Source organism: Mus caroli, unplaced genomic scaffold, assembly GCF_978045245.1.
Source record: "Mus caroli unplaced genomic scaffold, Mus_caroli_1 scaffold_10, whole genome shotgun sequence".
Lineage (NCBI taxonomy): Eukaryota > Metazoa > Chordata > Mammalia > Rodentia > Muridae > Mus > Mus caroli.
Window position 1 is genome coordinate 90,054,635 of NW_028227265.1, and position 26,544 is coordinate 90,081,178.

General features: G+C 38.5%; 1 pseudogene; it reads right to left on the reverse strand.

The window, feature by feature from the left end:
* Positions 1-26,544, reverse strand: part of LOC110300217 (large ribosomal subunit protein uL3-like) — a 126,341-nt pseudogene that overhangs the window by 69,440 nt on the left and 30,357 nt on the right.

Consider the following 26,544-nt stretch of genomic DNA (forward strand, 5'->3'; position numbering starts at 1 on the left):
CTGTAGTACAGCATTAGGTCAGGCATGGTGATTCCACCAGAGGTTCTTTTATCCTTGAGAAGAGTTTCTGCTATCCTAGGTTTTTTGTTATTCCAGATGAATCTGCCAATTGCCCTTTCTAATTCGTTGAAGAATTGAGTTGGAATTTTGTTGGGGATTGCATTGAATCTGTAGATTGCTTTTGGCAAGATAGCCATCTTTACAATGTTGATCCTGCCAATCCATGAGCATGGGAGATCTTTCCATCTTCTGAGATCTTCCTTAATTTCTTTCTTCAGAGACTTGAAGTTTTTATCATACAGATCTTTCACTTCCTTAGTTAGATTCACGCCAAGATATTTTATATTATTTGTGACTATTGAGAAGGGTGTTGTTTCCCTAATTTCTTTCTCAGCCTGTTTATTCTTTGTGTAGAGAAAGGCCATTGACTTGTTTGAGTTAATTTTATATCCAGCTACTTCACCGAAGCTGTTTATCAGGTTTAGGAGTTCTCTGGTGGAATTTTTAGGGTTACTTATATATACTATCATATCATCTGCAAAAAGTGATATTTTGACTTCTTCCTTTCTAATTTGTATCCCCTTGATCTCCTTTTGTTGTCGAATTGCTCTGGCTAGGACTTCAAGTTCAATGTTGAATAGGTAGGGAGAAAGTGGGCAGCCTTGTCTAGTCCCTGATTTTAGTGGGATTGCTTCCAGCTTCTCACCATTTACTTTGATGTTGGCTACTGGTTTGCTGTAGATTGCTTTTATCATGTTTAGGTATGGGCCTTGAATTCCTGATCTTTCCAAGACTTTTATCATGAATGGGTGTTGCATTTTGTCCAATGCTTTCTCACCATCTAATGATATGATCATGTGGTTTTTGTCTTTGATTGTTTTTATATAATGAATTACATTGTTGGATTTCTGTATATTAAACCATCCCTGCATCCTTGGAATGAAACTTACTTGGTCAGGATGGATGATTGTTTTGATGTGTTCTTGGATTCGGTTAGCAAGAATTTTATTGAGTATTTTTGCATCAATATTCATAAGGGAAATTGGTCTGGAGTTCTCTAACTTGTTGGGTCTTTCTGTGTTTTAGGTATCAGAGTAATTGTGGCATCATAGATTGAGTTGGGTAGAGTACCTTTTGCTTCTATTTTTGTGAAATATTTTGTGAAGAACTGGAATTAGATCTTCTTTGATGGTCTGATAGAACTCTGTACAAAACCCATCTGGTCCTGGGCTTTCTTTTTTGGTTGGGAGACTATTAATGACTGTTTCTATTTCTTTAGGGAATATAGGACTGTTTAGATCATTAACCTGATCCTGATTTAACTTTGGTACCTGGTATCTGTCTAGAAATTTGTCCATTTCATCCAGGTTCTCCAGTTTTCTTGAGTATAGCATTTTGTAGAAGGATATGATGGTGTTTTAGACTTCTTCAGGATCTGTTGTTATGTCTCCCTTTCAATTTCTGATTGTGTTAATTAGTATGCTGTCCCTGTGCCCTCTAGTGAGTCTGGCTAAGGGTTTATCTATCTTGTTGATTTTCTCAAAGAACCAGCTCTTCATTTGGTTGATTCTTTGAATAGTTCTTCTTGTTGCCACTTGGTTGATTTCACCCCTGAGTTTGATTATTTCCTCCCATCTACTCCTCTGGGGTGAATTTGCTTCCTTTTTTCTAGAGCTTTTAGGTGTGTTGTCAAGCTGCTAGTGTGTGCTCTCTATAGTCTCTTTTTGGAGGCACTCAGAGCTATGAGTTTTCCTCTTAGAAATGCTTTCATTGTTTCTCATACGTTTGGGTATGTTGTGGCTTCATTTTCATTAAACTCTAAAAAGTCCTTAATTTCTTTCTTAATTCCTTCCTTGACCAAGGTATCATTGAGAAGATTGTTGTTCAGTTTCTACATGAATGTTGGCTTTCTATTATTTATGTTCTTATTGAAGATCAGCCTTATTCCATGGTGATCCGATATGTTGCATGGGACAATTTCAATATTTTTGTATCCATTTAGGCCTGTTTTGTGACCAATTATATGGTCAATTTTGGAGAAGGAATCATGAGGTGCTGAGAAGAAGGTATATCCTTTTGTTTTAGGATAAAATGTTCTGTAGATATTGGTTAGATCCATTTGTTTCATAACTTCTGTTTGTTTCACTTTGTCCCTGTTTAGTTTCTGTTTCCACCATCTGTCCGTTGATGAAAGTGGTGTGTTGAAGTCTCCCACTATTATTGTTTGAGGTGCAATGTGTTCTTTGAGCTTTACTATAGTTTCTTTAATGAATGTGACTGCCCTTGAATTTGGAGCATAGATATTCAGAATTGAGAGTTCCTTTTGGAAGATTTTTCCTTTGATGAGTATGAAGTGCTCCTCCTTGTCTTTTTTGATAACTTTGGGTTTGAAGTCGGTTTTATTAGATATTAGAATGGCTACTCCAGCTATTTTCTTCAGACTATGTGCTTGGAAAATTGTTTTCCAGCTTTTCATTCTGAGGTAGTGTCTGTCTTTTCCCCTGAGATGGGTTTCCTCTCAGCAGCAGAATGTTGGGTCCTGTTTGTGTAGCCAGTCTGTTAGTCTATGTCCTTTTATTGGGGAGTTGAGTCCATTGATATTAAGAGATATTAAGGAAAAGCAATTGTTACTTCCTATATTATTTGTTGTTCGAGTTGGCATTCTGTTCTTGTGGCTGTCTTCTTTTAGCTTTGTTTAAGAATTACTTTTTTGCTTTTTCTAGGACGTGGTTTCCATCCTTATATTGGTTTCTTTTTCTGTTATTATCCTTTGAAGGGCTATATTCATGGAAAGATAATGTGTAAATTTAGTTTTGTCGTGGAATACTTTGGTTTCTCCATCTACGGTAATTGAAAGTTTGGCTGGGTATAGTAGCCTGGGCTGGCATTTGTGTTCTCTTAGTGTCTGTATAACATCTGTCCAGGATCTTCTAGCTTTCATAGTCTCTGGTGAAAAATCTGGTGTAATTCTGATAGGCCTGCCTTCATATGTAACTTGACATTTTTCCCTTACTGCTTTTAATATTCTATCTTTATTTAATGCATTTGTTGTTCTGACTATTATTTGTGGGGAGGAATTCCTTTTCTGGTCCTGTCTATTTAGAGTTCTGTAGGCTTCTTGTATGTTCATGGGCATTTCTTTCTTTAGGTTGGGGAAGTTTTCTTCTATAATTTTGTTGAAGATATTTGCTGGCCCTTTAAGTTGAAAATCTTCATTCTCATCTACTCCTATTATCCGTAGGTTTGGTCTTCTCATTGTGTCCTGGATTTCCTGGATGTTTTGAGTTAGGATCTTTTTGCATTTTTCATTTTTTTCAGTGTTGTGCCCGATGTTCTCTATGGTATCTTCTGCACCTGAGATTCTCTCTTCCATTTCTTGTATTCTGTTGCTGATGCTCACATCTATGGCTCCAGATTTCTCTCCTAGGGTTTCTATCTCCAGTGTTTCCTCACTTTGCGTTTTCTTTATAGTGTCTACTTCCTTTTTTAGGTCTAGTATGGTTTTGTTCATTCCCATCATCTGTTTGGATGTACTTTCCTGTTTTTTCATTAAGGACTTGTAACTCTTTAGCAATGTTCTTCTGTATTTATTTAAGTGAGTTATTAAAGTCCTTTTGATGTCCTCTACCATCATCATGAGATATGCCTTTAAATCCAGGTCTACCTTTTCGGGTGTTGGGGTGCCCAGGACTGGCTGAGGTGGGAGTGCTGTGTTCTGATGATGGTGCGTGGTCTTGGTTTCTGTTAGAAAGATTCTTATGTCTGCCTTTTGCCATCTGGTAATCTCTGGAGCTAGTTTTTATAGTTGTCTCTGGTTAGAGCTTGTTCCTTTCATGATTCTGTTAGCCTCTACCAGCAGACTTGGGAGACTAGCTCTCTCCTGAGTTTCACTCATATACTATGTACTACATTTGTGTGTTTCTTATATTCTAGGTTTTTCAGTGCAACTCACTCTTATACTATGTACTACACTGTGCGTTTCTTATATTCTAGGTTTTTCAGTGCAACTCACTCATATACTATGTACTACACTGTGCGTTTCTTATATTCTAGGTTTTTCAGTGCAACTCACTCATATACTATGTACTACACTGCACTCTCTGCAGGCAAGCTCTCCTCTTGCAGAGAAGTTGCACAGATATCAGGCATTTGGACTTGCCTCCTGGCAGAAGATGAAGGCCCGAAACAGGGCCTGTCCCAGAAGCTGTGTCACTTCGGCCTGTCCCAGAAGCTATTAGTTTCTGACACTCTCACCTGCTCAGACTAGTCTCAGAGGGATCTGGGAACCAAGATGGCTCCTCCAGGTGCTCCAGCAAATCCCTCCTGGGTGGGGCAGACACCTCTCCTCTGGCAGGGAAGGTGCCCAGATATGTGGAGCCCAAAACGGGGTCTTCCTCAGAAGCTGTCCTCTAGGGACCTTGGGGGTGTCCGCTGATTCCGCGCCCAGGTGACCCTGTGCTGGCGCCGACCAGAGGGACTTGTGATCCTGGTCAGGCTGGGTTTTCTGCTTCCGTAATGCTGTCTCAGGTCCCGTGCAATTGGAATGGAACAGAAGTTGTGTTCCCAAGGTGACCTGGTGCTGGCGCCAACAGGAAGGGCAACATATTTTATTTATTTACTTTTTTGTTTTATAGTTTTAAAATATAAGCATCATTGAAAATAAACAAGCAACAAACAAATACGTGTCTATTTTTCTATCCTTGGGCCCTACTTAAATTTATTCCCTTGATTGAAATGTAAATTAAAGCTGCTGCTAGCAGGTTAGCTGGAATGAGGAGAAATCAAAGCAGCTTTTCCTACAGGTGTTCATTGATTTGGGAGCTGCAGAAGAGGAAGGAGCAGCAATACAATTTAGCAAACATTTGGGCTGCAATGAGCACTACATTTCTGTCTTGTGAATGACAGAAACATTTGAAGTCCTCAAAGAATATTCATCTTTATCACTTTTTAGAATTACTGGATAAAATTTAAATTCTGAGTACATATGCGTAGTCCCAAAATGCTAATAAGGTTAGTTTATCCATACATTTATGTAATAATGTCACATAACTAGGAACTCAACAGGCATTATTCAACCACTATAGTGTCTTAAAGGCAGTGATAAAGCAATATATTTTTGGAGCAGTTCTTATCAGGAGTCTGAAGATGCTCAACCATAATGCTGATAAGATATCAAGGGATTGGAGCAACCTGTTTTAATACTTAATTTGGTTTAAAAGCATTCAAACTTCCCTTCTTGTTTTGTTTTAGGTTGATGCCATACCAGATCAGAGCTGAAAGCAGAAATTGTGAATCCCGTGTTTTATTTCTTTTTAATTTTTTTTTGTTTGATCAAGTTCTCTTTAGGAAATACCTTTAGTCAAGGTTGTAGAATATGGAAGATGGAAGAGTCTGGGGTCTGGCTTGGGATGGGAATGTTCTTTGATCGAGTTTGATGGTGAAGGTGGAAGCTGGGGAATAGGTAACTCTGGAGTAATAACTCCACAAAAGTCAAGGTGGTTGTCCTGCTCTGCTTTCCAATCATTAAATCATTACTAGGCTTGTGACTAGAGAGAATGTTAACAGAAAAAGACTGTCACAGGAAATTCATGTAGAAATGATCATATGTGGATTAAGTGATCTACCCTCTGTCCAGTATAGCATTAAAATGAGATTCTTTGTGCTAGTAATAGTCTTTGCAAATATCTGGACCAAAACAATCTGCCAAAGCACTGCTAAGAGAACAGAAATGATAGCAGTAGATCTGCACTTTGCCTCTTTTGACAAGGGCTGTATTTCCTGCGAGACAATAAAGTCATAAGTGGATAGAAATGGAATTTTTCTATTGATTTATATCAAAACTTATGACACCTCATACTTTATCACCAGTTGCTTCAGCTCTGATTACAGCTTCTGTCATGCCACTTCTCAGAGTGTGCCTGAGGTTGGAATGGCTGGAAGTGACAGCTCATTGGTAAGAACTTGTCCTATGTCAACAGAACGATCAAGTCCAATCTCTCTGACAATGTTCTGAAAACAGCAAGAACAGTTCTCATGATGTGCCATCGTAGATATTTCCTCTTCATAAGGAAGGGATATCACATGTTCATGAAATTCTTTGTATTAGTTCTTAAGTACACTGAGATAACATATTATTATTTTTTTGTCTATAAATAAAATGCAGCCAGAAAAAAAAGTGTTCCATGAAAAATGGTTTAAATTTTAAGTCTCTAAATCTATTTCCTTAATGATTCAAAGTCTTAAAAATCCTTTTAATATGTGTTAGGATTCACTGGCCATCTTATAATCAGTTTAAAGCAGCATAAGTATAATACTATTATGCAACATATCACAAATATCACAGTATGTATTATCACACGAAAAGTAGACACCATTTATATTTTAAATAATTTCTGAATATTACCATAATATTGGTTGTCTAGAACTTAGGGAAAATTCCAGTTATCATGACTAGCTCTGTATCACTGGTTGTTATTCTGCCCCGTCAAGCTAATTTTATTTCTTATAGCAGTAAACAGAGTTTGTTCAACTTTATAACCTACTCAAAGCACACATGGCTTATGACCTATATTACTTACAATTGTGTATGGGAATGTAATGCCCAGAGAGACTAGAAGAGAGTTTAGGAGGTAGAATGATAGGGTGCTATGTGGTACCTGATGTAGGTGTTGGGAACTGAACTCAGAACCTCAGAAAGAGCAGTAAGTGTTCATAACCACATTATCAATATCTTCAGGACAATATCTTCAGCTGTCTTCTCTTTAAATTAAGTTATTCTTTAATAATTTAGTATATGTATACAATGCATTTTGACCACATCTACACAGAAATACTTCAAGTTTCTACTAGACACATGTCCCCCACATCATTCTTCCAATATTGCTTCTTTTATAAAAATCCATTGGGGTCAATTATTACAGCCTGAATGCACATATATGTAGAGCCATCTATTGGAGAATGGGCAACCTACTAAGGCCAACACAAATGAGGAAAACTGACCCATCTTCCCTCACCCAACTATCAATTACTAATAGTTCCCCAGATAGAGTTGGAGGCTTAGAAGCCCATTCTTGCTATCCTCGTCTTGTGTAGGACTTGTGTACCCACCACAGCTGCTATGAGTTCATGAGTACGTAATCCCTGTCATAAACACTGTTTTCCTACCTCTGATTCTAACAAATTCTTGTCCCCCTGTGATGATGTTCTCTGAGCTCCGTGTGAGTGGTCAGGTGTGATGTGTTTAGAATTGAACACTTTATAGGGACTCTGAACAACTGTGAATCTCTGATTAATCACCATCTGTTGCAAAAGGAAGCTTCTTTGATGAGGGTTGAGAATTAGAAGGCAGACTCATACTTTTTACTTAGCCAAATGATAGGAGTAGGTTCTTCCCTCAGGTCAATGAGCTCTCCATGCTCATTAACCCTGTCCCCCAAGGCTTACACTGCCGCACATGTGTTCCCTCTATTCAGTACCCCTTAAATTCGACTAGAATGACACATGTTACTTTGGGAAGCCAGACTGATAACAACATTCTCAGACACAAAGACGAAAGGACAAAACAAAACAAAACAAAAGCAAAACAAACAAACAAACAAAAAAACTCCATTAGTTCTGTGTTCTTGACCAGAATAGGACTTGGTAAAGCTTATTTGATGCTGGAGTCAGTTCCTTGTGGGAATTAAGATTGTGATTTTGGGGGAACCCAACTTTTCCTCCTGGGTTGTGGTGACCAGTCCTTAGGCAGTTCTGTATGAACTATCCTATATTCTCTTTGTTAGCATTATCTGACTTAGCTCTCTGATGAACCTGGCCATTTTTCTCCTACAAATAGTATATATAATTTTATTTTGCTTGCCTGGCATAAAAGTTATCCGCTTATGTAAGCCATCATGGTCACAGATATCGCTTTTGTCTTTATTATTATTATTATTATTATTATTATTATTATTTTTAATGTGTATAACTGGTCCATGAAATACAAGTACGTTCTTTAGACTTTAGGCCTTGTCTCTACCATGAGCCATCCTGTGTGGGTAAATATTCTAAAATGCAAAATGATTTTAGTTTCACAGCACTTTGGAGAGGTGATCCTTAACTTACACAAATGTCTGTAATTCTCCAGTAATAATTGTCACCTCTGAGGCTTACTGCCTCAGTCTGCTAACCTAGGCTTAGTTCTGGAAACTTCTAGCCTCCATATAATCCTTTATTTTATTGGATATTTTATTTATTTACATTTGAAATGTTATCCCCTTTGCTGGTTTCCCCTCTGGAAACCCCCTATCCCATCCTCTCTCCTTCTGCTTCTATGAGGGTGCTCACCCACCCTCCCAACCACTCCCTCCTCCCTGCCTTGGCATTTATCTACACTGGGGCATGGAGCCTTCGCAGGACCAAGGGCCTCTCCTCCCATTGATATCTCTCTCCTACCAAGGCCATCCTCTACTATAATTGTGGCTGGAGCCATGGGACCCTCCATGTGTATTCTTTGGTTGGTGGTTTAGTTCCTGGGAGCTTTGGGGGGGGTGGGTCTGGTTGGTTGATATTGTTGTTCTTCCTATGTGTTGTAAACCCCTTCATCTCCTTCAGTCCTTTCCCTGACTCCTCCACTGGGGACCTCAAGCTCAGTCTAATGGTGGCTGTGAGCATCTGGCTCTGTATTTGCCAGGTTCTGAAAGAGCCTCTCAGGAGACAGCTATATTAGGCTCCTATCAGCAAGACTCCAGAGAACCAAATAACCCTATTAAAAATGGGGTACAGAGATAAACAAAGAATTCTCAACTGAGGAATACTGAATGGCTGAGAAGCACCTAAAAAAATGTTCAACATCCTTAGCCATCAGGGAAATGCAAATCAAAACAACCCTGAGATTCCACCTCACACCAGTCAGAATGGCTAAAATCAGAAACTCAGTTGACAGCAGATGCTGACAAGGATGTGGAGAAAGAAGAACACTCCTCCATTGCTGGTGGGATTGCAAGCTGGTACAAACACTCTGGAAATCAGTTTGGCAGTTTCTCAGAAAACTGGATATAGTACTACCTGAGGATCCAGCTATACCACTCCTGGGCATATACCCAGAAGATGCTCCAACATGTAATAAGGACACATGCTCCACTATGTTCATAGCAGCCTTATTTATAATAGCCAGGAGCTGGAAAGAACCCAGACGTCCCTCAGCAGAGGAATGGGTACAGAAAATGTGGTACATTTACATAATGGAGTACTACTCAGCAATTAAAAACAATAACTTTATGAAATTCACAGGCAAAACAAGATTTTGCTGACAGGACCCAGTTACATTTATCTCTTGTGAGTCTATGCCAGTGCCTGGCAAATACAGAAGTGGATGCTCACAGTCATCTATTGGATGGAACACAGGCCCCCCAATTAAGGAGCTAGAGAAAGTACCTAAGGAGCTGAAGGGGTCTGGAATCCTGTAGGAACAACAATATGAACTAACCAGTACCCCCAGAGCTCTTGTCTCTAGCTGCATGTGTAGCAGAAGATGGCCTAGTTGGCCATCAATGGGAGGAGAGGCCCTTGGTCTTGCGAAGATTATATGCTCCAGTACAGGGGAATGCCAGGGTCAGGAAGTGGGAATGGGAGGGATGGGGAGCAGGGCAGGGGGAGGGTATAGGGGACTTTCAGAGAGGAAACTAGGAAAGGAGATAGTATTTTAAATGTAAATTAAGAAAATACCTAATAAAATATAAATAAATAAATAAATAAATAAAATAAATGAAATTCACAGGCAAATGGAATTAACTAGAAAATATCATCCTGAGTGAGGTAACCCAATCACAAAGGAACACACATGGTATGCACTCATTGATAAGTGGATTTTAGCCTAAAGGCTTGGAATACCCAAGATATAATTCATAGACCACGTGAAACTCAAGAAGAAGGAAGACCAAAGTGTGGATGCTTCAGTCCTTCTCAGAAGGGGTAACAAAATTCTCATAGGAGGAAATAAGGAGACACAGTGTGATGCAGAGACTGAAGGAAAGGCCATCCAGAGACTGCCCCACCTGGGGATCCATCCTATATACAGACACCAAACACAGACACTATTGTGGATGCCAAGAAGTCTTCTTTATTTGTTATCACTAGTTTTTCCACTTGACACCCTGCTGTTCAGGAATCTTATTCCTCAGGGTCAAGGCTACCTCAATAACTTTCAGGCTACTGGTATGCTAATCTTCCCACTACCTACTTTTATTCTGTGGTTGCTCCTTCATCTTGTCACAACTGGCCATTCCTGAGTGATCTATTTTTATTGTATCTTTATAGAAGATTTGGGCTTTCTTATTTTAATCTTTGTGCCCATGTATGTTTATGTGTATATTTGTCAGTGTGCATATGCGTACACATGTTTGGGCATATTAATCACAGCACATATAGAGGAATTGGGAGAAACTCAGTGTTAGCTCTTGTCCTCTACCTTGTTTGAGACATGGTCTCTTGTACACTAGCTGAACCACGAACTTCCTGAGGTTTACCTATTTCTATTGCTTGTCTCTCTAAAGATCTGATATGAATATAGATGCACACTACCATGTCAAAATTTATGTAGGTCCTGGGGATATATACTCAGGTCCTTCAGAACTTTGTGACAAATGCTTTATCCACAGAGTCATTTACCTATCCCTTAGTTACTGTTTTTTTTTTTTTTTTTTTCTACTGGATCATTTCATTAGTGGCATAGGAAAGTAGAGAGCCAAATTGACTTGATTATTTTCATGTCAGTCAAATGCTGTTATATTAGATCTTATTGATAAGTATAAACTAAATTCATTATATATTTTAAAATAAAATATTTTAAATATATAAGAATCATCAACATTTTGTTAGTTATTTATCTTTGTATAAAAGTAACAGTGTTGATATTCTGTGGAAAATTCTATTTGTTATACTTGAATTAAAGACAATAAAAGTTAAAATCTTAGAGAACTCTTAAATTCTCACATGACCATTTTCTTTTTACAAGCACCTCATGAAGCTAAAAAGGTGGCAAAGGACACCAACATTTGGACAACGTGGCAGCATACAGAATAGCAAAGTTCTTTACCAAGTATTTGTCCAATCAAGACTTTATATCTTGAATATGTAAAGAACTTAAAATTTTTAAACATCAACAAAACAAATAACTCAATTAAAAATGAGGTAAGCAGAAAGTTCTCAAAATGAAGTAGTAATACTGAGAAACACTAAAAGAAATGTACAACATCTTTAGCCATCAGAGAAATGGTGATTAAAACTACTTTGAGATTTCATCTTACCCGCTCCAGTATGGCCAAGAGCAGTGAAACAAATCATGAGAGGTTCAACAAGCATCTGAGTGAGACAGATGCAAATACTTATATCCACCATTGTACTGAAGTCTGGGACCCCTGTGGTTGAAATAGGGAAAGGCTGGAAAAAGCTGAGGAGGAGGGCCACCCCATAGGAAGACCAGCAATCTCAACTAACCTGGACCCCTGAGATCTCTCAGATACTGAGCCACCAGCCAGGTAGCATACACGGGCTGGTCCGAGGCTTCCCAACACGTGTATAACAGAGGACTGCCTGGTCTAGACTCAGTGGGAGAAGAGGGGTCTAACACTTAAGAGACTTGAGTCCCCAAGGAGTAGGGAGGCCTGGTGGGAGGGGCTATCATCTTGGAGACAGGAGTGGGTGGGAGGAGGAATAAGATGAGGAACTGTGGGAGTGGGAAGTGGGAGGGTGCAATGACTGTACTGTAAAAATATAAAAGTAATACAAACTAAACAATTTTAGTCTTGAGAGCACAAAGCATTTACAGACTGTAAAACAAAACAAAATATGTAAATGTAAGTGAAGCTTCTGCTTTCTCAGATGAAGTGATGAGATAAGAGCCATATTCAAGCTTTAGGAATATATGTCTTGGGCTGAGCCAAGAATGAATTTGTCTAACTATGCCTAGGTCTAGAGACTTGCATGGAAGCTTCTATCCTCCATGCAATCTGACCTTCTGCAAGCCTGGACCTTGAAGGCTTCAGCTTCCGGCCTCTTTATGTTAATCTCGACCTAAAATGCTTTAGCCACAGAGACTTACTTCTGAATAAACTCAGCTCTATCCCTGAACTCTGGCTGGCTAGTTTAATTCTGCAGTTCAGGCTCAAACTCTTCTCCAAACTGACTCATTCAAATTTGCTTCTCATGTGTTTCTGATTGAATTGCTCTGCTCTGAACTCTACAAACTCAACTGCTCTGCACTGCACCAAACTGAACTCACCTAACAGAACTGAAACTGGACTGAATTGAACTCCCTCTTCCTCAGTGCTCCTTACATAGCCTCTTTTTCTTGTGAGAGTTAGGCATATCCTTTCTTCTACATTTTAGCCAGATCTTGTCTTTGGATATGAATTCTCCCAGAGCAGTCATGTTGATGGGTTTAAATTCCTCTACAAAACCAAACCAAAACAAAATCACTTTGCCTCTGTGTTCAGTAATGGTTTCTTGTCTACTTAATGTTCTTTGGTCATTTTAATAAAGAGTTGAGGAAAATAGTGAATGGAAGAAGCCAGTGTCAATGCTGTTTTCTAGAATGACCTTGTCATTTTTAATATCTGCATCAGATGTTAACATTCAGTTGCACTTAATATTTGTATATTTTGTATAGTTCAATTTAATTTCTGTTAGTCTAATTTTTTTTGGTAAAAATTTGGCAGGATACTTCCACTTTTTTCTTCTAACAAATTGACTATTTTTCTTTGTTAACTTCCTCTAAATTTGTTGTTGTAAGCACCTAGCAGTTTCTTGTTTCTAGGCATTTTCTTGGAAACTGTTTGATAAATGAGATTCCAAGACTGTTAGAACAACTTCAATCACCCCTAAAGACAAGCAATTGTATGTAAAGACAAGGGTTCAGTTGTCTGGAGTTGCTATTCAGATGCAAATTATCTCAAGAGATTCTAAGACATGCAACTCTCTGTCATAGGGAATGGCTTTGAAGTATTGTGCACAGGTTCCTTGACCATCTCCTGCCCTCTCCAACTGGGAGCCCTTTCTTATTCACATGTTATTATTTTTGGAGGAGAAATGTCATGTATCAGTGTTTTTAAGTCTCAGGAAGGGAAAGGGCACCCTCTCATGGGTGAAGGGGAGGGCAGATGGGGTGAAGAACTCTGGGAAGGGGGACCAGAAGGGTGGACAACATTTGGGATGTAAATAAATAAAATAACTAATTAAAAATTAAAAATATGGGGATAGGCCATATAGAAGATAGCAAACATTGGTTCTTCCCCTGTTATTAAAAGGTAACACAGGAAAAACTATTCTCTCTTGTGATTTGACTATGTGAAATGTCAATAGTTCACCAAAAAATGAAGATTCTGCAGAAAAGACTTCTGACCTCCCATGTTAACCATCTTTTCAGCAAAAGCATATAAAATGCTTTTATTTTATTCCTTGAACTCAGTGTTATAATTGTTGAAAGTAATAAATTACCTTTCTGAGGACTCAATTCTCCAGTGTTTCTATTTTAAACATTTTCAGGGACTTGTGCCATCTTTTCATATCTGCCAAGGATTGTGTTATCATGCGACATTGGCCATTCCTTCACTTTGTGTATCACCTTCTGCAGATGGCAGTCCATGCTTCCTGTGCCTAACATCTACAGACACATGAGAGAAGGCAGAGGTTTTCCCACTGGTCCTTATATGTTTATATATTGTTATTCACACATCACCCACTGTGCTGCTGTTGTTCTTTGGGTTTAGTGACTGAATCGGTTAAATACTGTGGAGATCATGGAACCAAGAACTATTTATAGCAAAGCCAAATAATTGAACTATACTATCTTAACAGAGTGAATAGGAGTGAGGGTCAGGTGCAAAACCTTTGCTTAGCTGATATTCACATTTCTTATTATAGCTGGGATAGGTTATGGTTGACAGTGATGCTGGACAATCATGTGTGTCCTGAGACTCTATGGCGTATTTTGCTCTTTCATGTGTATGGGGCTGCATATGTAAGTCCAACATAGAACTGTGCCTTTTGGAATCTGTGTAGCCCAAATTCCTGTTTATAACATCATTGGTCTTCCCCCTTGTTCTATCTCCATTGGAAAACTGGGACTATTCATTACGATGCACGTTGAAAGCCTTATCCTGGGATGGTTGGCGTCTAGAGCTTACTTCAGGGATTTCTCTTCCTTTGAGTCTTTTTTTTTCTCCATGGTTTCCTTCTTTTCTTCTCAGAACTTCATGCTACTGACATGGTCAAAAAGACTCCTTTGACTTTAGACATCAGAAAAGACATAAAAGAGGTGGTGGAAGCTTTTGGGAGAATACTTTTCTACTGGGTTTTATTTTTATACTTCTGACCACAGTTGAATGCTAACTCAACAGGGGCAGGCTCAGAGTGTAAGCCTGGAGAAAACCCAAGTGGTTGCTTGTGTTTATTGCATGCTTATTATATGCTATGAATTGTCTAAGATTTTCCCGTTTAGTAAAATATGGAATCGTCACACTCTAGCCTTTTTTCTTTATGTGCCCTAGGGGTGGGAGAGATTATTGAGATCTCTCTGACAGCTCACTTCTAAATGTTTAGCATCAACCACAGAGGCAAGGTTCAAGCTAACATTTCAGAATCTGGGCCAATGTTCTCTACCTGAGAGATGTCCCTACTATGAAGACTTCTAACTATATTGGCAGGTGTTCCTAAGGACATACTTGGATCTTATTTGAAGTAATATTGCTTTTTTCACTTAGTACTGTGAAATACATTTCCTTAACATGATAGCAGTTTTTAGTTTCTGGTGCAAAACATGGTAAATAAAGTTTTAATTAAAGTTCTGTAACTTGGAAGAATTTGGACTCCAAATTCATATTTTTTTGTTGTTGTTTATTTGACACTATTGGAATTATTGTAAATTTGTTTCTTTTAAAAGCTTTTCTGAGTTCATGTGCCAATAGAACTTATTCAGTAACAATTACAGAGTATCAAAATCCTTAATCTATCCTACTAAAACTCTCTCCCAAAATACTATAAATGATGACGAACAGATGAGTCGCTTGATTATGTTTGCTTAAGCATTTTTTCTCACATATCCTTCTAGACTTAAGCATATTGGACAAGAAAAATTTCAAATATATTCACTAACAAGTTTTAATATCAGAAAATATATTTATGTGTCATTAAATCACCTGTACTATTAATAAGCACCTGCTTAATCATAAACACTAGAATACAAATCCCCTTACCACCTATAGTTATTAGTGTTCAGAATGACATGGAAATCCAGCCTTTCCTTTTCAAAATGTGCATCAACCAGAAAAATTGACCCGGCTATTTACTTCAAAGACATGTTTTCTGAGTAAAATGTTAAATCCTGGAAATTTAGTTTTGCTCAAAATTCTTTTGGTTTGTTGGATTATATGTTGACATTAACTGACCATTTGTTATACCGGTGCAGTAAAAGCTTTATTGGCACCAGCTAATAAGTTTTGTCTGTTGCCTGGAGTCTAGTCTATGTACCACCATCCTTCTTTGCTTGCCTACATTTAGAGAAACAGCTTCATCACTCATTGGATAGAGCAAGAAAAATGTGGCTTTGCCCTTTAGAAATGGCATCGTTCCAATCCTATGGAAATTTAAAATGATTTAATGCAAACACATGGGTTATCTAATTTCAGGAAGTATTTATTAGGCATCTTTCCTGAAGATGCTGAGCCATGAAGGTACCGCAAGGTCAAGATCAGGGTAATGGGCAATTATAAGTGTGTTCAAAGCAACGCTATTCATTATAGTCCTGAGCTGGAAAATGACCCAAATGTCCAGCAGAATGCATATTTTTTTGTGCATTCACACAAAGGACTATAAATCAGGGACAGAAATAAAAAAAAATAGCTAGAGCTGAACAAATACATTGGATTAAAAAAAAGATCAATTTACAGGGGAATGTTCATAGTATTGTATAGAAACTAAGTTTCAGAGAGTAGTTCCCTTTGGCTGCTTCTGAACATGGTGCTGTCTGTTGGCAGAGGATAATACCATTTTAGGGGCTTCTTTGGGTGACATATTCACCTTTTGAAAACACAGCAAGCTTATGTAACTTTCTTTTGTTACACGTCAGTGAAAACTCTTATTACAAAGAGAAGAAAAAGGCAGAGCCACAATTTTCTAAGTTATGCGTAGATAATAGATGTACATTTAGATTGATGTTCTGTTGTACAATGAGGTTACCCTTCTTTGAACATCACACACTGTATACATGTAATAAAAACAGTAGATAATCCCCCAATACACTGAATTAGTACTTTTTCAATAAAAACAAATGAATAAGTAATGTTTGGAATATTTTTATAAAGAAAATAATGAAAGGAGGACAGGACAGGAGCAGAGAAGTAAGGAATAGAACAAGGACAAGTAAAGGGGAGAAGAAAATTAATAGTGATAAAAAGCTGATTTGCAGTATTGATTTGTTAACTCAATACTACTACTTCTGTAAGCATGGAGAGTAGGATTCTCTGTCTCTCTCTGTCTCTCTGTCTCTGTCTCTGTCTCTGTCTCTCTCTCTCTCTCTCTCTCTCTCTCTATATATATATATATATATATATATAAAATCAGATTAAGCCCTTGCACAGTAAATCAATAAGGAGTAATAATTAAGAACCTATGTATGGTAGAAATGAACTATGAAGTTAACAATGTTCCTGGTGTAATCAGTATACATTTAATAGGTTATTTCTACATTTTTTTCACCAACCAAACTGCTTTACCCAAGTATAGTAGCACATGAATTCAGTGCTAGTTTTTGCACAGGAATGACAGAGAATACCTTCAGGAATGCATTTAATTTTCTTTTCTTTTAACCTAACTTCCTTTTATCTTTTTCATGATCCCCTGTGAGATACCACATTATACTCAACTGTCATCTATTTGGGATTCTACTAGCTATGCCAATTTTCCAGATTTTTTTATTTTTTATCACTGACAATTTTGAGACATACTGATTAGATACTTGTAGGATGCTCAATATTGGATATATCTGCTTTCTCAGGCTAAGGCAGGAGTTTTATTTATTGGAAGGAAGGTCAAATAATTATTGTTACACATTCTGTGAAACACTGATGCGCTCTGGTTACATGACTTACGACTGGCAAAGTTTACTCTAGAAACTGGTTAAAGTAGTGTTTGTCCAGTTTCTCTGGTACAAAGCTAATCAATGCATATGCACTTTGATTTTAATAGAGAGTAAACCATGAATAAAATTGTCCTTCTCAGTCAGCTATAGAGTTTTAATGAAAACAGAATTATAGGGCCATAAGTACTATCAACAATAAGGCCTTTGACATAATGTTTGCGTGTTCATGCTTGTTTTTTCTTTTCATGTGTGTGTGTGTGTAGGGAGTGAGGGGGAAGGATGGAGAGAATGAGGGGAGATGAGGGGGAAGGGAGGGGGAAGGCAGGGGGAGGGAGGGAGAGAGGGAGAGAGGGAGAGAGGGAGAGAGGGAAGGGGGAGCGAGCGAGCGAGCGAGCGAGCGAGCGAGAGAGAGAGAGAGAGAGAGAGAGAGAGAGATTTCCCATGGTGTTTCATTTTTGAAAATTATTCTAAGGCAATTAGATGAGAAAATTTAAGTTGTCAAATCACATGATAATTTTAGAATGTTTTGGCAAATGATTTATTAATTTGGGCAGATTATTTACTAGAAGGAAAACTTTGAATTATCCAAACAAAACAAAAACACAGGTGCTCACAGAGACTGCACTGATAATCAGGGAGCCTTTAGGGTCTGAGCTAGTTCCTCGGCATATATGATATGGTTGTGTAGCTTGGTCTTCTCTGACTCCTTTGTCTGCTTTTGGGACCCTTTTCCTCCTAATGTATGGCCTCTTCCAGCCTTGATATTCCAAGTAACTTGTTATGCCATGCTTGGTTGATATCCATGGAAGCGCTGCTCTACTCTGAAGGGAAACAGAGGACTGAATCTGGGGGAGAGGGAAGGTGTGGAAGAGGTACTGAGAGGAGAGGAGGTAGGGGAAACTGTGGTCATGATGTAATAAATTAGAGAAGAAGTAAATGACAGGGAAACATGAGGTTCCTGAGACACAATGGGCATGACTTTAGCCAACATGCACAGAGACAGGGGAGATAGAACCTGCTGAGACCACCTCCAGTTGATAGGGGGCATGGCCCCTGGTTGAAAGACCACCAACCCATCTCAAAGTTTTTAACCCAGAAAAGTTCCTGTCCAAAAGAAGAACAGCGACCAAAAAATGAAACAGAGACTGAAGGAAGGGGTAACTGGGGACTGCCCCACCTGGAGATCCATCATGTCTGCAGACACAAAACCCAAGAGATGCTTGCTGACAGGAACCTAGTGTGTCAGTTCTTTGGGAGTTCCAGCCAGCCACTGACCAATGCAGATGTGGATGCTTGGAGCAAACCATCAGGCTGAGCTCAGGGAACCTGGTGGGGGAGCTTGCAGGAGGACTGAAGGAGTGGAGGAGTGTTGCAACCCCACTGAGAGAACGACATAGGTTGGCCTGACCACCCAGTTCTCCCAAAGACTAGACCACCAACCAAGGAGTATACCTAGAGGGGTTCATGGCTGCAGGTACATATGTAGCAGACAGCAATGGGAGGGGAGGCCCTTGGTTCCGGGGAGGTTTGAAGCCCCAGAGTAGGGGATGCAGGAGAGTGTGGGTGAGTGGGGGGAGCACCCTCATATAGGCAAAGGGGAGGGGTAGGGCAGATGTGGGATGGGGGTGGGTGAGTGGAGGGGTAACCAGGAAGTGGGATATCATTTGAGATGTAAATGAATGGGATGATTAATAATAAAAAAGTAAATGAAAAAGCATAGCTAATGTGAGTAGATTGTTGAAAAGCATTAGTGCTACTACCTCTAAGTCAGGTATTATATTAAAATTTATATAAACACACTAACTCTACAACAATGCTATTAACATTACAATTTTAGGTTAGTTATATTTTAGGGTGATTTAACAGATGGGAAGTTGAGAGTTGTCATGGAAAGATGGAGCAAGTTCATATTCTACCTCCTTAGAGAAGAACTTCAGTGCTACATAGTCTTGGTAAAACTGGAAAAACATAGAAAAATTTTGAGTGCTGGGAACTACTGACATGAAACACAAAGCAATTATTTACTCACTCAGATAAAATTGGTCGTAAAGTTTCCAAAGTTGAGTCAAAAATTTCTGAGTTAAACTTTATAAATCATAACATCAGATAACAATATTATCATCGTTTTCATAGCAAGTCCACAGTGTTTCCAATTTATCTTTTAGATTTAACATGAAAGAATTCTTGATAATGAACATTTTAATGTCTTTATAATAAAATTCTCATTTCATCTTAAGTGTATGAAATATAGCCACATAATAAAATATGTAATAATATGTATTTATTTAAAAAGTTTACAACTATTTTCTTCAGGAAAGATAATGATAAATTGGTATAAATGTTCAGAATAAAGCTAAATACTAAAAGACTAACATAACTCAAAGCATTAGAAATTGATTGGCAAATAAAATGTCTAAAGAAATGATCTCTAATCTGTTAATAACATACTCTCTCATATTGTTTCTTATAACAAGGATTAGAGTTAAGTTGGCATGGCAAGGATTGATCATCTAATTTTTATCAATAAATATTAATTATTGCTTGGCAATAATCTTGCTTGTACAAGCAAAGCAGCCAGAATTATGCATGCCTTGTTTGTAGTTACCCAGTTACAAATCTTCTAGGTGAGCAATGTTGGCTAAATGAGCCCTTGTCAAAATTTTCATTGTTGCTCTCTCTCTTCAGCCAAGCAGATTGAGTCTGTAGCTAGAGATGCCTCAGGCTTCTTACTAGCTGGGGAATATCGGAAGAGAGAATATTGGAAGAAACATTGAGAAATAAGGGTGGTGTGCTATTACTAGAAAAGCCTGCAGTTGGAGGGAGGGACAGAAATACACACCTCATAGTAGACATGATGCCTGAGATTGGCATACAGACAGAAGTAGAGAGTCTGCTTGCTTTTTGCTTCCAAGCAAAAACTGTGAAATGAGTTGTTCCAGTGATCCTGTTTCACTTAGAGCCTTAGGAAGAGACTAAAGAAAAAAGCAAATATAAAGCAAAGAGTACAAGAATCGGAAATAATCTAGAGTTTGGGATTTTATGTGAGTGTTTTGCCTGTCACTCTGGGGTAATGAGCATGCCGTTCAAGTGTCCTGTTTGCCATATGGGCCATTTCTTGAAAATGAGATTGAAGCCTGATAAAAATTGCTCTATAAGTGGTTCTTGTGATCTGCCCACCACGCATAAACATGTATATATTTTATCCAATTCATTATTGTAGTTTTCTATAAGTGAGCAAACGGGCTGTCTAAACCCAAAGAATTCCCTTGACTTCACTTGGATTGGATGTGACTACATTTAGAAAATAAATGAAATGTTGATTATTATACTCAAAGGCAGAGAGATATGGCTGCAGTTTCAACGGTGTAATGAATGGAGCAATGCGTTTATAGTTGACCCCTGCCCCCCACCCAAATATGTTAGAAGCCATAATCTCCATTCCTATAGATATGTAACTATGACCTTCATTGGAAAGACAATCTTACTGGCTGCAGACAAGTTCATATGACTTTGGACTTCTGGGAATATTCACTTGTTTCTGTTGCTAAGCATGCTTATGGGGTACGAAGAGTAAGCAAGGCAAACATCTTTTAAGGCCGTGGACTAAGGAGGAAGAGGCCACTGTGACTCTGTTCCCAGTGATCTGTGAGTGTGTTGATAGGCTACATTTTTGTTCTGGTCTCCCTATGGTTTCCAATGAGAAAGTTGGTGGTTTTGGAGGTTAGCAGAGTTAATTTGTGATTTCTGAATTTTGATAGTGTAGTAAGGAGACATTTGTGTCTCCTATCTTGAACTATCAGGAAAAATTGAATCAGCTCTCACACGTCTTGTCAGCACTTCAGAGTAAAATAGTGGTTGCTGATTCTGTCAGGTGGTACAAAATTGTTATTTTCCTTTGCTACCACAGAATATATTGGTTTCAGCTGAAGGTATCAGGGAACAGTCTATTTAAAACAAGGTAGCAACATCCAGAAATAGTATTTCAAAAGATGATCAAACTGGACACTTGGTGTGATTATCTACACAACCACACTGAAGTTCATTCTGATGGTTAGTTTAACTTTATTCTTCAGAGAAACCATACCGGAATTAATGGCTGTTTTTAAAATTCTTAAATAATAGAAGTTAATAATTGGACCTACCTCTAAGATTTTCATTCAATAATGGCCCAGTAGTATTGCTTGAGACCTGGATACATACAATTTAAAATATAAAATATAATTTAAAATAATATAAATTTAAAATCTGGGCATGTGAGCTTCATGTTCAGCCAACATCGAGAATCATGAATACAGCTCAGGTGACCATTGCTAACGAAATTGGGAATCTCTCTTAGTTATTAGTGTAGCATCACCTTTGGCATATAAACAGAGTACACTGGAAAAGGAGAGATCTCTTAGCAGGTAAAAGAGAAGGATGTCTGACGTAGGTACTGCGAACTAAATGTAGGTCCTCTGGGAAAGCTGCATATACTTTAGTAACAGAGCCATCTCTTCATCTAAGTTAATTCTTATGCAGAACAAGTCAGTCTGCTATTGGCCATAGCGATTTATGTCATTTGGTTTAAATGGTTAGCACATCACACTCACATTTAATCATCACAATTCTGTCTGCTTGAATGTAGCCTAGGTCCCTGGGTCCCGTCGATCTTTGAGACAACTGGATATCATGTCTCATGTATTAAAACATACTCACATCTCAAGTTAAACACTGCTCATGTAAAACTAATAACGAAACAGGACTGCAGCTCATGTTGTGGCATAATACTATGTTTACAGAAATAAGAGTCCAAAAGTTTTTAAAAATTTGGAATTTTTGGAATTGCAATGTTCTCTATGCCTCTTATATATTTTTAATTGCCATAAAAGAGAAAAGAATTAGATCTTGAGCTAATAGGGCCCAATGTAAAGTGACTACAGAAGCATTAAAGTACAGAAACATAATCTGGAATTTGGTCTAATGTATTTGCTCTTTTCCCCCTAATCCACTTGCTTGCTCTTCATTCTAGTGTGGAAAGTAATTTGATTTTCAAGAGTCTGATACTGCACTGATAGAAGACACAGAAGGCTTGAGAAACAGTTTTATTCTCAGCTCCTCGTAACTAGAGATAAATCATCAGGTTTATGCCCAGGGTGACAAGTCAGATTTGCCTGAAATGGCTATAAGCAAAATAAGGACAGAGCTCTGTGTAGCATAATAGCTGGGCTCAAATTATTAGTCCAACCTGAAACCAGTGTGTGCACTCATATCCTGCCCTGAGTATACTACACAGATCTTCTGCTTAGCATAGGTTACTCTAAGAATACCAGGAGCATTATTTTATGCCATTGGATGCCCTGTGTATTGATGTGGCTACCAATTGCTCCAACAAACCTTGTACTATGGGCTTTGAGAATCTTGAGAGCATCTTGTGCTGTAGCTGCATGGATTTTATGAACATTCTCTGAATATTGCACCTCTCCCCTCCACACTCTTATTTCTAAAAAGTTATACTGTGAACAAGGAAAAAAATGTTCTTCACAGTAGTAAACTGATCAATTGAAAGGATACTCTTTGCCTAGAGCATCTTTGCAGATTTGAATGTGAAGCTGGATGCCAAAGAAAATGCATTGAAAGATAGATATCCAGCCCTTGAAGACACACATCCACAGTATACACACACACACACACACACACACACACACACACATGTGCACACACAGACACATACCACCCTGATGTTACATGGGTGTTTATTACTCAAGATGATAAAATGTTTTATTACTGTGCTTTCCACTGACCACCTACTTCAATTCTGAATCTGATGTTCCCTCTGTCCTTCGCGTTATTGGATTCTGCAAAGTTATCAAATGTACCACAGCAGATCCGCTGAGAGTAAAAACTCGGAACTCTTCTGATGATATCAACATATAAGCAATCTGTTTTCTTTTGCTATAATAAAGGAAGGTGTAACTTTCTTTTATTACTGAAAGCTGGGTTGGAAACTTAGGGCTGATTCTATCGCTGTTCTTGTTGTGATGAGATAGTGTTATGTCTGGTGAAAATTGCAGAAACTGGAGCCAAGTTGCCTAAGTTTGATTTCCTGCTTTTCCTCTTATATCTGAACAGGCCTGGGGAAGTATATAAAGTCCCTCTACCCCAGATCCCTCACCTATAAGCTGAAATGAATAATACCTATCTGGAGATAATGGGCACACAATAGTTTAGTGAGAGCTAATCACTGAGAACAAACAGCCAACAAAATCAGTACACATTATTTTGTGATCACTGCAAGTACATATTTCATGTTTGCTAAACCATCATTTCTCCTTTAATTTTCTTTCCCAGATTTTCATCTTGTGGAAATGAAATCTGATGGTATTCATCCCATCTCTTCTGAGAAATCAAGGTAAATGTACAAATATTAGCTACTGGTCATCTGAGTTTTAAAAAATGGTGATTATGCTGTCATACTGAGGATAGTGTACTGGACTGCATAATAAGAAAATATCAAAACCAGAAAACATAGGCTGAGTAAGGAAGTTTTCTCTCATAGAAAATCAGTTAGAATATGCATATTTGATTTAATTTGAGGCCCACCCACAAGAAAGCCCATGCCTTATGCTACTCATATGGCCAGAGACTACATAATCCATAGACCTAGGGTAGAACCAAACATGTCTGGAAAAAAAATCAATGAAACGACCCTCTAATGATGCTCTGCTATATTTACAGATCAGTGCCTTATCTAGTCTTTATCAGAGAAACTTTCCATGGCAGCAGATGGGAGTGGATGCAGAGACCCACAGCCAAAGATGATGCATAAAGACCTCCTAAGTTGGTGGTCTTTATCAGTCTTCTACCTCTGAGATTGAGAACTTCCTGGAAGAGGAGGAGGAAAGACTATAGGAGTCAGAGGTGATGGAGGACACTAGGAAAACATGCCCCACCAAACTAGCTAAGCAGGGTTCATATTCATAATGGCTGACAGAGACTTAAATGGCAAACATGGGGCTTGCCTGAGTCTGCACCAGGTCTTCTGTACATAAGTTATGGCTGTTAGCTTGGTGTTCTCAAGAGTCTCCTAACAGTGGGTGTGGGTGTACCTCTGACTCCTTCACCTGCTCTTGAGATTCTTTTCCTCGTATTGGCTTTCACCTTGTCTTATCACTGTGTCTTGTTTTGTCTAGGTTGTCTTGGAGGCCTTCTCTTTTATAAAGAGAGAGAGAGAGAACAGAGAGGGAGTGAACCTGGGGAGAGGATAGGAGGAAGAAAAGTTGGGAGAAGTGGAAGGAGGGGAAACTGGATATGAGAAGAATCCATTTTCAATAAAAAACAAATAAAATACATTTCCACACTCTAGATAAAGCACACTTGGTAGAGTACTTACCAGATGTGCACAAAACCCCAGGTTTAATCCCTAGCACTATGTACATTAGGTATGTTGACAAAGATTTGTAATCCTAGGATTTGGGAGAAAGATTCTGGAGGATAAGCAGCTTGAAGTCATCATAGGCTACATTACATAGTAAGTTCCAGGCCAGCAAGGGTCACACTTGGAAACATTGTCTAAAATTAGAGTTCTTTGTAAAAAAAAAAAAATAGAAATGAAGCAAAAATGTTAACAAGTAGCTGTTTTGGGTTAGACATGGAGAAAAGGAGTTTCCAGACTGTGTTCTGAGTTTGGAAATTATGAAGGGAAGTGCAATAGTAATTGAAATAAGTTTGACTGCAATGTCCATGACTTTCTTATTTATTTAGCTAATACACAAGTATTTTATACAGCATGGAAACACAAAATTCCATAAAGCAGTAATTGTATTTGCTTCATGGGTTTTTTTCACTGTGGAATTAAAAGAAAGATATTTGTAGTCCAAACTTTCTTGAACTTAAGTTTCTTGGAATTGATGTTTTGTCAACTAAAGTTATTTTGTATCGGTTTGTTGTTATACCCATTGTGCTTAGAAAACACACACACACACACACACACACACACACACATGCATATGTACATGCACATACACATATACACAAAAGCACACATGTGTGCACACACAAACATACAACTCAGTACATATATATAATATGTATGTGCATAACATTTATATTATATATATACATATATATGTATATATATAATATACATATATATATATACACACACACACACACAACAATATGAACTAATCCTCAGAGCTCCCTGGGACTAAACCACCAACCAAAGAAAACACATGATGGGATCGTAGTTCTAGCTGCATATATAGCAGAGGATAGCCTAGTTGGTCTTCAATGGGAGGATAGGCATATATATATATATATATATATATATATATATATATATATGTTGGGAGCTTAATAAAATGAATTTCTAAACTTTATAGCACATTTTCTATATGCAATAATTAACTATTTGCTCATTGACTCTCTCCCTTACTTCCCTTGAGATTTCACTACTTACTTGTAGCCACCCTGGGAAGGAGAAAGCCCTAGTCATTGCCTTGCTTATTGTAAATTCCTTTTCATGGAATGTTCCAAGTGTATGAGCTGAGAATTTGCCATCATCTATGAGGCTTTCCTGGCTGGCTAGGGAGAACTTGCCATCAACCATGCTGGACACAGTCTGATGTGTGGGAATCTGCACTTGTTTCCCAAAGTGGTGGTTTCTCACAATTCTTAGCTTCATAACAAATAGAGCAGAATAAAGCAATAGTCTCACGTATTGCTGGTTGTATTTATTTTTAAAATGTATGTGGGCATAATAGTTAGGTTTAAATAATGAGATTTAAATAACAGCGTGAGCCTTTCCAGTTGGCACCAGCACCAACGCACCTTGGGTGCGGAGTCTGTGGACACCCCCAATATCCCCAGAGGACTCTCCAAGGGATCTTAGGACCTCTGGTGAGTGGAACACAACTGCTGCTCCAATCCAATCACACGGGACCTGAGACAGCATTAATTAGAGAAGCAGAAAACCCGGCCTGACCAGGGTCACAAGTCCCTTCCAGTTGGCACCAGCACCAGCACCAGCATCGGAGCACCTTGGGCGCAGTCTGCAGACACCCCCAAGGTCCCCAGAGGATCTTGAATCTCTGGTGAGTGGAACACAACTTCTGCCAGGAGGCAGGTTTGAACACCAGATATCTGGGTACCTTCTCTGCAAGAGGAGAGCTTGCCTGCAGAGAGTATTCTGACCACTGAAAATCAGGGGAGAGCTAGTCTCCCAGGTCTGCTGATAGAGGCTAACATAATCACCTGAGGAACAAGATCTAACCAGAGACAACTATAACAACTAACTCCAGAGATTACCAAATGGTGAAAGGCAAACGTAAGAATCTTACTAACAGAAACAAAGACCACTCACCATCATCAGAACGCAGCACTCCCACCTCACCCAGTCCTGGGCACCCCAACACGCCCAAAAAGGAAGACCCGGATTTAAAAGCATATCTCAT